The sequence below is a fragment of the Ursus americanus genome, chromosome 1 (assembly GCF_024610735.1).
Source record: "Ursus americanus isolate L20-20 chromosome 1, mUrsAme1.1.p, whole genome shotgun sequence".
In the NCBI taxonomy this organism is placed as follows: Eukaryota; Metazoa; Chordata; class Mammalia; order Carnivora; family Ursidae; genus Ursus; species Ursus americanus.
This window is the reverse complement of record NC_142127.1, coordinates 14568087-14581900: the sequence shown is the minus strand read 5'-3', so window position 1 is coordinate 14581900 and position 13814 is coordinate 14568087.

Here is a 13814-nt window from a genome sequence, read left to right as displayed (position 1 = left end):
TGTACTCAATGTCCACTTATCTTGTCTGTGTGGTTCGTTTTCTTTTTAAATGTCTGTGTGCTATTTTCACAACTAGATTGAAAATTCTTCATTACTGCCTCTCAAACATCATGTTTATGTACATATAAACCACCTAGGTTTCTTAAAATACAGATTCTGATTCAGTAGGTTTGGGATGAAATCCTAGATACTTCATAGCTAACAAGCTCCCAGGTGATGTCTTTGCTGCTAGACCTCAGACCACACTTGGGGAACAAGTAGCGAAGTTGTAGAGGGTAGGGGCCATCACACTGCTGTTTCTCCAGCACCTTGAACAGTGCCTTGGACATCAAAGGTATTCAATAAGTATCGATGCTGGTGTGGAATGAAAGAATGAATGCAGACCTTAAAACAGTACTGATCTAGGTTATGATATCAGTTCTACCATTTCATACTCTGAACAATCATGGGCATTGTACTTATTCATAAAACAACCTTGCAGGGTTTGTGGAGTCAAAATTAAATGATGCATTTTCAAGCACTTGGCATAGTAATAGTATACAGCAAGGGACTGACAAGCCCCTATTAATGGTGATGGAGGAAATTTATGCTTTTCTAGACTTCGAGAAACTTCTGTAGTGGTCTTGTTCTTGGTATTGTACACAAGCAAAAATCTTAAGGATAGGGAAGGTACTAATGTTAAGTTTTGGCCTGATTTTTAAAGATTGTTGCATGTCTATTTTATCAGTTCTGACATATATCCTGAGAGTTACAGAGAGAGAAATCATGCTAAGTGAAATGTACCAGGTGGGCTACCACATGTTGCTTCTAGTCCCGCAGAATATAAATCTGCCACGAAGACAGTCAAACCTGGTAAGTAATACCAACGTAGGCGGCAATGTCACTGTCCTTGTCCCGCTACACTGGTTTTGACACGGCCTGCTTGGCGCAGATAGTGTCTTGGTATTCTCCAGATGAAGCCTTGGCAAAAGCCCTCAGTAGGATGACTTAGAGGGTGAAGATGAGGGAGGCTGGCCTGAGGCATTCAGTGCTCAACTAATTGCATTGGAAAAGAAATTGCATGCTGAAGACATCCCCGTGCTGTACTTCCTGAGTCAGCTTCCCTCATCCACTGCAGAGGAAGGTTGCAATGTCTCCCAGATTCTTCGTTTGTATTCCCAATGAGAAAGTCAGTTGTCTTTCTTGCATGAAAGTATTTCAGAGCAGGAAAATAATTAGCAAAGTGAAGTTGTGTGTGTGTGTGTGTGTGTGTGTGTGTGTGTGTGTGTGTGTGTGTTTAAAAGAATCATGGGTAAAAAATGAGATGAAATGATAGAAATAGAAAACCACATTTACAAGCCCTAATGGATCTCGATGATGGTCATCGATAGTTGCTAAAACCATTACATAAGAAACATTAGATGGGAAACTTAATAACGGATCAGGCTGTCATGACCCAAATCCACTAATTAAATCTTTGCGTCGCTAAAAGAGGGGCCAATAGGACATTACTTTTCTTTTGGTGTAAGGCAATAGGAAGTGTACAGAAACATTGTGAAGTATTGTTGACAAAGGAAAAAACCCATATCTGAGGTGGCCTCTAGATTTAACTTCTAGTTTAGACAAAATATGGAGAATGTAGGCCATGTTAAATAACACCATAAGAATTTAATCAGCCAAATCCCAATATTCTGTAAGACAAATAATTTAGCTTTTTCAAAAAATAGCACAAGAGGGAGGGAGAACTGTTATATATTGAGAGAGACTTATGATACATATAATCTAAATGCAATATGTAGACCTCGTTTCGACCCTGATCCAAGCAAAACAACTTTATAAGATATTTTAAATAATAAGGGAACATTGAACTTGGACTAGTTAAGATGTTAGAAAGAAATTGTAGGTATCCCCTACTTTTCAAAAGTTTGCATTATACTACTTTGCATTTGCAAAAGACCTACATTATTAGTACCTGTTTTCGCTAACTGAAAGAAATCCAAAAAATCTTTGCTTTTACAAAAAAAAAGGTGAAAAGCAAAAGTAGCAGTCAGTGTTTATTTTGCAGTGAGCTGTTGTCAGGGCTGTGAACACCTGAAGCAGTGAGAGTGGCCCTGCTCAGCTCCTTCCCTGGAAACAACAGCATCTCAGCATCAAGCTGCCAGAGCTTTGAACTGTGTGAGCCTCCGTGCTTCAGATTTATTTTGTGCATCCGTTAGCAAGATGTGTCCTTAAGGTATCAGAAAAACCTAAGAGATTATTTTTTTGGGTTGGGGAATGCTCAAAAAAATTTCATATAAATTAACAGTAATTGCTTATTTGCTTTGCCCTGTTTCAGTTTATGAAATTTTTCATCAGTATGCACTACTTTCTAATAGCACAGGAAACCTGTATTGTTAATTTCATGATAATATTATTGGAGTCAGATTTTTTACGTGAAAACATTCTTATCTGTTGAAATGCCAACTGAAGTATTTATTGATAAAAGATGTCCATCTTTACTAGAGATCAGCAACGTACGAGTTCGGGGAAGTAAAATACTTCACTGGATAGATTATCAAAAATAAAGCATTTGTGTTTCCAAGTGGTAGCAATAAAGAGAGCAGATACAAACTCATGCATTTGATGGGAGTTTAAATAGTAGAACCATTTTGGGGAGCAATTTGGCAATATTTAGCAAAGTTGAGGTGGCATGTCCCCTATTTTAGGAATTCCAATAATTTCCAGAATTTCCTTTCCACCTGTGAGTCAGGTCATTTAGGCTGGGTGGAAGTTCTGCCTCCTGCTATGGGTCTGGCTGGACTTGGTTCCTTATTTCTATTCAGGGTCAGATCTGTCCCATGTTTTAAATTTTTTTTTTATCAATAGACTTAATTTTTTTAGAGCAATTTTAGATTTATGGTTACAGCACTGAGAGCCCATCTAGCACTCCCCACACAGTTCCCTCAATTTTTAAATTAACATATATTATTTGTTTCAGGGGTACAGGTCTGTGAGTCATTAATCTTATATAATACCCAGTGCTCGTTACAACACATACCCTCCCCAATGTCCATCAATCAGCTTTCCCATCCCTCTACCCCTCTCCCCTCTAGCAAACCTCAGTATGTTTCCTATGATTAAGAGTTTCTTATGGTTCGTGCCCCTGTCTGGTTTCATCTTGTTTCATATTTTTCCTCTCTTCCTCTATGATCCTCTGCCTTGTTTCTTAAATTCCACATATCAGTGAGATCATATAATAATTGTTTTTCTCTGATTGACTTATTTCGTTTAGCGTAATACCCTGTAGTTCTGTCCATGTTGTTGCAAATGGCAAGATTTAATTTTTAATGGCTGCATAATATTCCAGTGTATGTGTGTGTGTGTGTGTGTACCAAATCTTCTTTAGCCATTCATCTGTTGATGGACATCTGGGCTCTTTCCATAGTTTGGCTATTGTGGACATTGCTCTTATAAACATTGGGGTGCAGGTACCCCTTTGGATCACTACATTTGTATCTTTGGGGTAAATACCCAATAGTGCAATGGCAGGGTCATAGGGTAGCTCTATTTTCAATTTTTTGAGGAGCCTCTATACTGTTTTCCAGAGCGGCTGCATCAGTTTGCATCCCCACCAACAGTGTAAGAGGGTTCCCCTTTCTCCACATCCTCACCAAAATCTATTGTTTCCTGACTTGTTAATTTTAGCCATTCTGACTGATGTGAGGTGGTATCTCATTGCGGTTTTGATTTGTACTTCCCTGATGCCGAGTAATGTTGAGCAGTTTTTCATGTGTTTTTGGAGAAATGTCTGTTCATGTCTTCTGCCCATTTCTTAGTTGGATTACTTGTTCTTTGGGTGTTGAGTTTGGTAAGTTCTTTATAGATTTTGGATACTAGCTCTTTATATGATATATCATTTGCAAATATCCTCTCCCATTCTGTCAGGTATCTTTTGGTTTTGTCGACTATTTCCTTCGCCAAGCAAAAGCTGTTTATCTTGGTGAAGTCCCAATAATTCATTGTTGCATTTGTTTCCCTTGCCTCTGGAGATGTGTCTAGTAAGAAGTTGCTGCGGCCAAGGTCGAAGAGGTTGCTGCCTATGTTCTCCTCCAGGATTTAGATGGATTCCTATCTCACATTTAGGTCTTTCATCCATTTTGTGTCTATTTTTGTGTATGGTGTAAGGAAATGGTCCAGTTTCATTCTTCTGCATGTGGCTGTCCAATTTTCCTAGCACCATTTGTTGAAGAGACTGTCATTTTTCCATTGGATATTCTTTCCTGCTTTGTGGAAGATTAATTGACCATAGAGTGAGGGTCCATTTCTGGGTTCTCTGTTCTGTTCCATTGATCTGTGTGTCTGTTTTTGTGCCAGTACCATACTGTCTTGATGATTACAGCTTTGTAATAGAGCTTGAAGTCTGGAATTGTGATGCCACCAGCTTTGGTTTTCCTTTTCAACATCCCTTTGGCTGTTCGGGGTCTTTTCTGGTTCCATACAAATTTTAGGATTATTTGTTCCAGCTCTGTGAAAAAAGTTGATGGTATTTTGATAGGGATTGCATTGAATGTGTAGATTGCTCTAGGTAGTATAGACATTTTAACAATATTTATTCTTCCAATCCACGAGCATGGAATGTTTTTCCATTTCTTTGTGTCTTCCTCAATTTCTTTCATGAGTATTCTATAGTTTGCTGAGTACAGATCCTTTGCCTCTTTAGCTAGGTATCTTATGGTTTTGGGTGTAATTGTAAATGCGATTGACTCCTTAATTTCTCTTTCTTCTGTCTCGTTGTTGGTGTCTAAAAATGCAACTGATTTCTGATATAAATCTTCATTGATTTTCTATCCTGCTGCTCTACTGAATTCCTGTATGAGTTCTAGCCATTTTGGGGTGGAGTCTTTTGGGTTTCCCACATAGAGTATCATGTCATCTGCAAAGAGTGAGGGTTTGACTTCCTCTTTGCTGATTTGGATGCCTTTTATTTCTTTTTGTCGTCTGATTGCTGAGGCTAGCACTTCCACTACTATGTTGAACAGCAGTGGTGATAGTGGACATCCCTGCCGTGTTCCTGACCTTAGGGGAAAAGCTCTCAGTTTTTCCCTATTGAGAATGATATTCACTGTGGGTTTTACATAGATGGATTTTATGATATTGAGGTATGTTTCTTCTATCCCTACACTGTGAAGAGTTTTAATTAAGAAAGGGATGCTGTACTTTGTCAAATGCTTTTTCTGCATCTATTGAGAGGATCCTATGGTTCTTGTCCTTTCTTTTATTTATGTAGTGTATCACATTGATTGATTTGAGGCTGTTGAACCAACCTTGCAGCCCAGGAATAAATCCCACTTGGTCATGATGAATAAGCCTTTTAATATACTGTCAGATCCTATTGGCTAGTATTTTGGTGAGAATTTTTGTATTCATGGGATATTGCTCTGTAATTCTCCTTTTTGGTGGGGTTTTTGTCTGGTTTGGGGATTAGGTAATGCTGGCCTCATGGAAAGAGTTTGGAAGTTTTCCTTCCCAGGGGAATTCTACCAAACATTTAAAGAAGAACTAATACCTATTCTTCTGAAACTGTTCCAAAAAATTGAAATGGAAGTTCCCCCTATTTTTAATATCCTATGTTAGTGTATTTGTTATAATTAATAAACCAATACTGCTACATAGTTATTAACTGAAGTCTATAGTTTATCCACATCTCCTTAGTTTTCACCTAGGGTCCACTATCTCTTCCAGAGTCCTATCTGGAATACCACACTCCCTTTGGTTGTCCTGTCTCTTTAGGCTCGTGGCTGTGACAGTTTAACTTCCCTTGTCTTCAGTAACCTTGACAATTTTAGGGAGTTCTGGTCAGGTATATTATAGGATGTACTTCTACTGGATTTTTTCTGGTGTTTTTTTTTTTTTAATGATTAGATTGAGGTTATCGATTTGGGGGAAGGAATTCACAGAAATAAAGTGGCATCTTCACTGTTGCTTAAATTGTTCCAGCTTTGACTGTTAGGAGCTCTTTCACTTGTCTATTTTGTCCCTTCGATATATTCCCATCAGTGTGCTTGTGTATTTTTTTTTTTCTTTGAGCACTTCCTTACCTTCTGGGTCGTAAGATGCTCCAGACTCATCTTATGTATTTCCTGCCTTAGTCTTAGAATCTGACATTTCTCCAGTATGCCCTGGTCCCTTCTTGGAAAATAGTATTAGAAACCAAGATAGGGGTACTAGATGTGTTCACTTATACTGTGGTACCATTTCTTGTAGCCCCTCTTATCTGTTATAGCAAAAGTACATGTGTGTATACTAACCAATATTTATCCATAGATGTATAAATATTTTTATATGTAATGAAGTACATCTTAGGTTAAACTTGAGTTCTTACTGAGGTCTCCGACTCTAATCCATTACCACATGGGTCATTCTAGCTAGTTTCCCTTGCTGGGAGGTAACCTCCCATGGCAAAAGTGAGAGACCTCGCTCCCGTCATCCACCATCTCTTTGATGTTCATTTCCAGTGGTCATGCACAGCAGTTCAGAATTAATAACCCATAATTCATGGGACACAGTTTTATTAACTAGAGTATAGTGCTTACGTACAGTTCCTCTTGCCTTTAGTCTTACAGATTCTGCTCATTTCCAAGTTTACTTTGGTCAACACATATCCCCCTAAACCTTTTCAGGAAGTTTGTTTCATGTATTTTTAATGCAATTAGATTCTCTTGTCACACTCTGCATTGTTTCTTGGGATCCCTAACCTCCTAAATGAATTATTAAAATTTGTATTAAGGTTCATTTTTTGTGTTGTAAAGTTTTAGGGATTTTGATAAATGCATGACATGTGTTGTCATTACCGTATTATACAGAACAGTTTCACCACCCTCTAAGTGTTTCACTGACTCATCCCTTCCTCCCTTCTTCTAAACCTCAGTAACAACTGAACATTTCACTGTTCCTGTATTAGTTTTGCCTTTTCTAGAATGTCATATAATTGGAATCCTACAGTATGGAGAATTTTCTCACTGGCCTCTTTCCCCTAGCAGTATGTATTTAAATCTCCTCCATGCCTTTGTCACTGGACAGTTTGTTTATTTTTGTCACTGAATAGTATTCTACGGTCTGATGTATTAGTTTGTTTATATAGTCACCTATTGAAGGGTATCTTGGTTGTTTCCAGTTTTGGGTGATTATGAATAAAACTGCTATAAACTTTTTTGTTTAGGTTTTTCTGTAGACATGTTTTCAACTCATTTGGGTAAGCAACTAGGAGCACAACTGTAGAATTACATGGAAAGACTATAATTATCTTTGTCAGAAAGTGCCATACTTGCTTCCAAAGTGACTGTAGCAGTTTACATCCCCTTCGGCAATGAATGAGAGCTCTTAGTACTCTGCATCCTTGCCAACATTTCATATTGTTCTTTTTTTCTGTATTTTAGCTTTTCTAATAAGTGTATAGAGGTATCATATTTTAATTTTCAATTTCCTAATGACAAATGATGTTGAGAATCTTTTTATGTGCTTATTTGCCACCTGTGTATCTCCCTGAAGTGTTTGCTTAAATCTGTAGCCTATTTGAAAATGGGGGTGTTTATGTTCTTATTATTGAGTGTTTAGAGTTCTTTGTATAGTTTGGATACAAACCTCTTGTCAGATAAGTGTTTTACAAATATTTTCTCCTAGTCTGTGGCTTATCTTTTTAGTCTGTAAGCACCCATTTTATTTTTACTTCTGCGGCTACATGATGTATGATACAGTTACCTGTTACTTTTCTAATGGCAACGGCAGAGCCTAGAGAGAATATACCCAATCTTGCACTCTCCTTAGAAACCCCAGATTATGCCAATTTTGCTAACATTGCACTGAGTAAAGGCAGTCATGTGGTCAAATTCTGCAGTAATGAAAAGGGACAGTACACTACACGGGTGGGGATGGGGAAGAATGAATACTTGTCGGCAATAATATAATCTGCCTGCCATCTGTGGACCTGCAATGGCTTTCTATTAGCTCATTCTATGTTTTATTTAATGACGAGCAATTCTTCAATCTGTCTGGAAGATCCTAATCTGAGAAAGCAATAAAATCTTTACTTATTTATTTTGCATAATTTTCATTCCTGGGCATTGTTCACAGTGATCTCTCTTTCTCCTGGGTGTTTTAAGTGTTCCCTTAATTTCTTTTTTTCATCTGCCTGTAAGAAGCAGCTGCAAAACAGAAGACCTACCCAGCCACACCAGAACCTGGCCTCTTAAGCAGATAGCATGCCTCTGATTTCCTCCTTTGTCCTTGTAACCCTCAGAGGAACAAGAATTTGGTGCCACGTCAATAACCGCTCAACCCTTTTACCTTATTGCCCTAAATAAGGGAATTATACTTTGGGCTTTTCAAGGCCTTGCTATATAACATGGAAAATTTCCTGGCATGTGAGAACAAAAAGGTACATGCCATACTTTTGAGTATTTCACATATTTGATAAAAACTTATCATATGGGTTATGCATATTTTCTAACTTTAGTGAGGATAGGATTTGCCTCCTCTCCCCCATCTCTCTCTCTCTCCCTCATTGTGTGGTTTTTGCTTGATGGTAGACATATCTTTGCCTCACTATTTCTAACTAGATGTCTCCCTGTTTAAGCTTTATTAATGCATGTTTTTTTCTAGAGTTTAGGAGTAAAAAGAAAAATTCTACATAAGTAACTTGGAAAAAACATTAAAACTCAGAGATAAATAAATAAATAAATAAGCCCATTACTTCTACCTAGAGATATCAGTGCTTATATAACTTTTCATACTTTAGTGGCCTCATAAGTTATAAAAAGCCTTATAGATAGGAAGCCTATTTAATTTAATTTAACCAAATATTTAGTTGTTCACCTGATGACAACAAAAACACAAAATAAAGCCAGATAAAAAAATGATTAGTTAATTGATAAATCAAGAAATATCAATCTAAGCCTATTTGTGATATGAAAATTGCTAAACAACAAAAAACTCTTAAGAAAAACAAAAAATGGCTGCTTCAGCTAGAGGAAAGGGAGAGAGAGAGGTCAGGTAGGACTTGTTTTTTATCCTCAGCTTTTCTGTATTATTTGATTTTGTAACCAAGTAAACGAGTTACTTATAGTTTTGTGTGTATATGTGCAAAATCCTTTACATTTTTTGAAATACTTCTATTATCGCAGACTTCGGCTTTTAACCATTACATTAAGTTATATAATGGAAATTAAATAAGGACTAATGCCTACATCTCTATGTCAGGTCTGTATTTAAACAACAGCATTTCTTGGCACCTCTCGATACACTGCACCTCATTCTTTCTGATTCCCTGGGTTCTAGATCACAACCCTCAGGTCTTATGGCTGTGGTTATGTTAGCGTCAATACATACACTTGTCATTACAGTCAAGTTAGCGTCAATACATACACTTGTCATTACAGTCATATACGTCTTGTTTTCTGTTTCTAATAGAATCTGTGTGGGGAACACGGACAGATTCCTTCATACCCAGGGATGTTCATGTCTCTGGATTTCTACCACTAGGTTTTCCAGAGTCTTCTACCACTTCTCTCAGCAGCCCGCAGTGAAGCACTTCCCTCGCTCTGCTCCTCATCGTCCAGGGGAGGGGTCCTGAGAATAAAAGAGAGCCAATATTAGTAAGAAAAACTTTCCAGGTCCCAGTATCAGGCAAGTTTTGAGCCTCCTTGGACCAAATTTTCTTCATCAACACATGCACTGGGTAGTTAGGAAGGTCCACTGGGAATCTAAAATGCTCAGGTTCTATGACAGGTGGGAACAATGTCATCTATATCATCCACTCTCAATTACCCAGACAGTGATGTCAGATTATTTAAGGCCTGTATCTCAGAACTGTATCTGACAAGGACTGTAGGGATTACACAGATGTACTTCCATAGAGTGCTTGAGATGAGAGCGGAAAGTGGATATGGATGTCACTGAAAAGGGAAAATGCAAGCAAGATGGTTTGGCTACTATCAATTTCTGAAATATAAAGATGCGAAGAGTGCTTGGGTGTTGCTGGGGTTTGAGAAATAAATGGGAGGTTTATCTCACAAATCCAATCTCTTTAAACATCTGGAGAGACTCCAAGATTCCTAGGGGGAGGGGGGCGGAAATAACAAAACCACTTGCTTAACCTTCCCTTCATTTCAGGAGCTCCATAATTAGAGCAAGGAATGAATAATGAGGAGCCCTGCAAGGTCACATCAGTCATAAAAGCAGGAGCAATTCAATCCCCCGCCCCATGCAAAAACCTGTAGCAAGAGGCTGAGGCCACATCTTGGTAGGTTTGGAGAATTCATCTACTCCTTCGATCAATATTCTAAGTTCAAAGGATTCTAAAAGCAAAGCAAAACAAAAACTGTTGGTGTTTGTGCTGTTTGTTTTGTACCCTTTACTATATTATTTGGTCCTCTCAGAACCACCCGAGGTAGGCATGGCAAAGAATATTACTCCCATTTAGTAGATGGCATAGCTGAGGCCCAGAGTGTGTGACTTGCCTGATACCACGTGGCAATTTTCACTGATGTATGGTTAGAACCCGAGGTTCCTACCCTTTGGCAGTCTCTCCTGTCTGCCCACATCGCTGTCCCTCACTTTCATTCACAGAGGTGGCTCAGCCCGGCCCTGTCTATCAGGGGCCTGTCACAGGCCGTAGCAGAAAAGAGGTGTTCAGTAGTGCTATCTTCTCCTTCAATTGTAGCCCCTCTCTTTCAAGCCCCTCTCCCTGGAATGCAGGCCCTGCTAGGGAGGAATTTTTCTCAATGATCCCTGCAGTGAGACAGAATTTAAAAAATGGACTTGCTAGGCTCCTCATGTGGGAAAATGTTTACTACAGAGCCTGCACCCTTTTGTGGTTGAGGCTGGCAAAACTAACCCCATTCTTATTTTGCCAGCCTTGTACTCTTAGGTTTCGCGTCCTCCTACTTCACCAATGCTCTTACCAAATATATGCAAACAAGATAGAACTATTAGCATTAACATTAGCAAAATGCAAGTTTTGTTTCCTAAGTAAACGAGAGGACTCCAGCCAGCATTCGCTTTGCTTGAACCTTATTGTTATTTTTCCATCAACTTCCAATCATGCATTCTCTACATCAATGCCATAGATTTGTTTTATTTTCATTTTTTTCTTCAATTATTTTATGTTGGCGTTGAGGCTCAGAAGTCGTAACGCTATTGCGTGATTAATTTTGTTCCTCTATTACAATGGAGTTTTCATGAAATTAACTATGCTGTTTTCTTCCCAGTAATGTCCTCTGATGAATATTTTATTTTTCTCAATTGCTGTGTGGTCAGCCTTGCTTGGTATTTTATGGTACCTTTTCAAATAACAAGATGTTCCGGAGACCTTTCAGGCCCTCTGCTGCAGCAGAGCAGAGCTTTGTGCCTTCATAGGAAATCCAGAGGTCAGCCAAAGAAGCTCTTCCCTCTAAGAGCACAGAAAATGCCCAATTTGGGGGCCCATGGAGTGAGAACAAGATTCACCTGACCTCCCAAAGGCCACACATTAGAAATCAGCACCGCATCAGCAGAAAGAAGGGGAAGTAAACGCATCCCACAATCATGGAGTGATACCAGGCCAGTAGAGGTCTATGTCCTGAGACTACAGGAAACTACGGGGGGTTCCTATTTATTCTCCCACGAGCACAGAGGTAGCCCTAGAATATTTGCTGTAGAATCTCCCCTGGCTACTCCAAGCGCTGTGTAGTTGCCTCATCCCCCGCGTGGGCACAAGTTCAGCAACAAGAAAGACCACGTTGGGTAAGTGGCAAGTGCAAGGCAAGAGAAAGGAAAACAGAACAGCTACTGATTGCCAGACACTGTGCTTGGTACTTTAAAATTATGATCTCATTTAATTGTCAAAGTCACCTTGCAATGGGGTTATGATCCCCAATGTACAAGTGAGACCTTGGTCATTCAGAGAGGTCAAGCAAGTTGTCTAAGGACCCCAGAGTCTGGCATTCGAACATTTGCTGAATCAAGAATGAATGAATGAATGCTACACAGCCAATACAGGGAATTGATAAAGGGAGCTCATCTTCTCTCTAATTTATAGGAATCAATATTCCCTGTGGCAGAGGGGAAGACTTAGCAGACTGGGAAGGGGAGCTTATTAAACCAACCATTATTGGCATGAACGGCTGGCAAGATGAGAAGGGGCTGCGTCTTTGCTTTCCCAGTACATGCACTCCGTAGTGTGCCATCCATGAAATCCAGAGGACGTGGCCCTGCCCACCTCCCTTCACCCCGACCCTGCCTTGCTGGTGTGGCTCTGGGAGCTCACAGCATTCAGCGGAGATACTTCCTGTGAGCCCATTGTGCATTCTTCTGTGTCTGGCCAAGAACTGGGCCCAGGGATCAAGGTCCTAAGTGTTTTCTGCCTTGGGGCACCTAGAGGTGTGGGGAAGAGTCGAGAACGTTAGACCTAGGTGACAAGCCTGGGTGTCACATTTAAATGACAGGGACTCTGCCTCGCAGGCAGTCCTGCTCAGAAGCCCTCATTTCCTTTTCCGGCCCTGTTTCTACTAAACCTTGTGGTTTTCCAAATTGTGTTGAGAGCAAATCCCACATCCCCTTTGAAATGATTTGATTTCTGCACTCAAAACTTCTACTATTGTGCCAATGGTCTGGAGGGCAAACCGCTGAGAAAGCTTCTTCCCAGCACATTCAATGCTCTGGGGCAAGGGAAAAGAGAGTGTGAGGTTGCCGTGCCTGGTTGAAAGCAGGCAGGTATCTCCAGCATCCATATCAAAGCCTTCCGTGCCCATGGTGACATTAGTAATAAATGATGAGTTTCTTGCAGATTTTCAACTAAGCAACCTTGCTTTTCCTGTGGTTAGGTCAGTTCTAGCATGTTTGGCTCTCGTATTTCAGACATCTCCTGCCAAACAGATGCAAAAGAATTAGCAGTCAGTGGGTCCTTTTGCTCACCTTAAGCAGTCTGTCAATCTCACAAAATGGTTTTTAAGTGAATCTTCCAAACAGGCTTTGAGTGAGGGCTCAGACCACCAGGTAGGGACAGTCAGATGTCAGATTTTGAGCAATCAGTATGAGGTCAGATTCCAAGGGTTCAGCTTGGATCAAGACAGGAAGCAGTTGCCCAACAGGGAGGGTGCAGGCAGCATGCCCCCCAAAACCAGCGCAGAGGAAGCAGTCACATAAGGACACACAATAAGACCGTGCCCACTGATCCAAGGGCTGAAACCAAACATCCCGTGAAGTGGTTTTAAAAATGAGGGTAGATAAACTTGACAGATGGCATGAGAAGACAGTTTTTTATTCATTCAATAAATATTTATAGCACCTCTTATGTGTCAGGCACTCTGTTAGGTGCTAAGGATATACTGATGAATAAGGCAGATTTGGTTCCTGCCTAACTGAGTTTATAAACCAGTGGGAAGGCAGACTTTTTTTTGTTAATCATCACACATGCAAAATATACACTAAAAAAGTAGCCCTAGCCTTAAGTGCTATGAAGGGAAAATACAAAAAACAGTATGAGGATATATTTTTATTTTGGATTCAGGGAAGACTTTCTGAGGAACCAACTTTTAACTGAGACATGGAGGATTGGTAGATGTCAGACAGACTAAAGGAGGGAGGAAGAGAGCTCAGGTAGCGGTAAGGAAACAGGTGCAGGGGCTGTGAAGATGGAAGAGCTCACTGGCTCCAGGATGTGATAGAAGTCCTTCTAGAAAGGAGGAGAGAGCAATGAACGGGAGGCCAGGCCCCTGCAGGGCACTGAAGGCCATGGTTGGATTTGGGATTTTATGCCAAGGGGAATAGACGCCATTGGAAGTCTTCAACTAGGGTTGTAAGTGGTTACGACTGGCACTTGT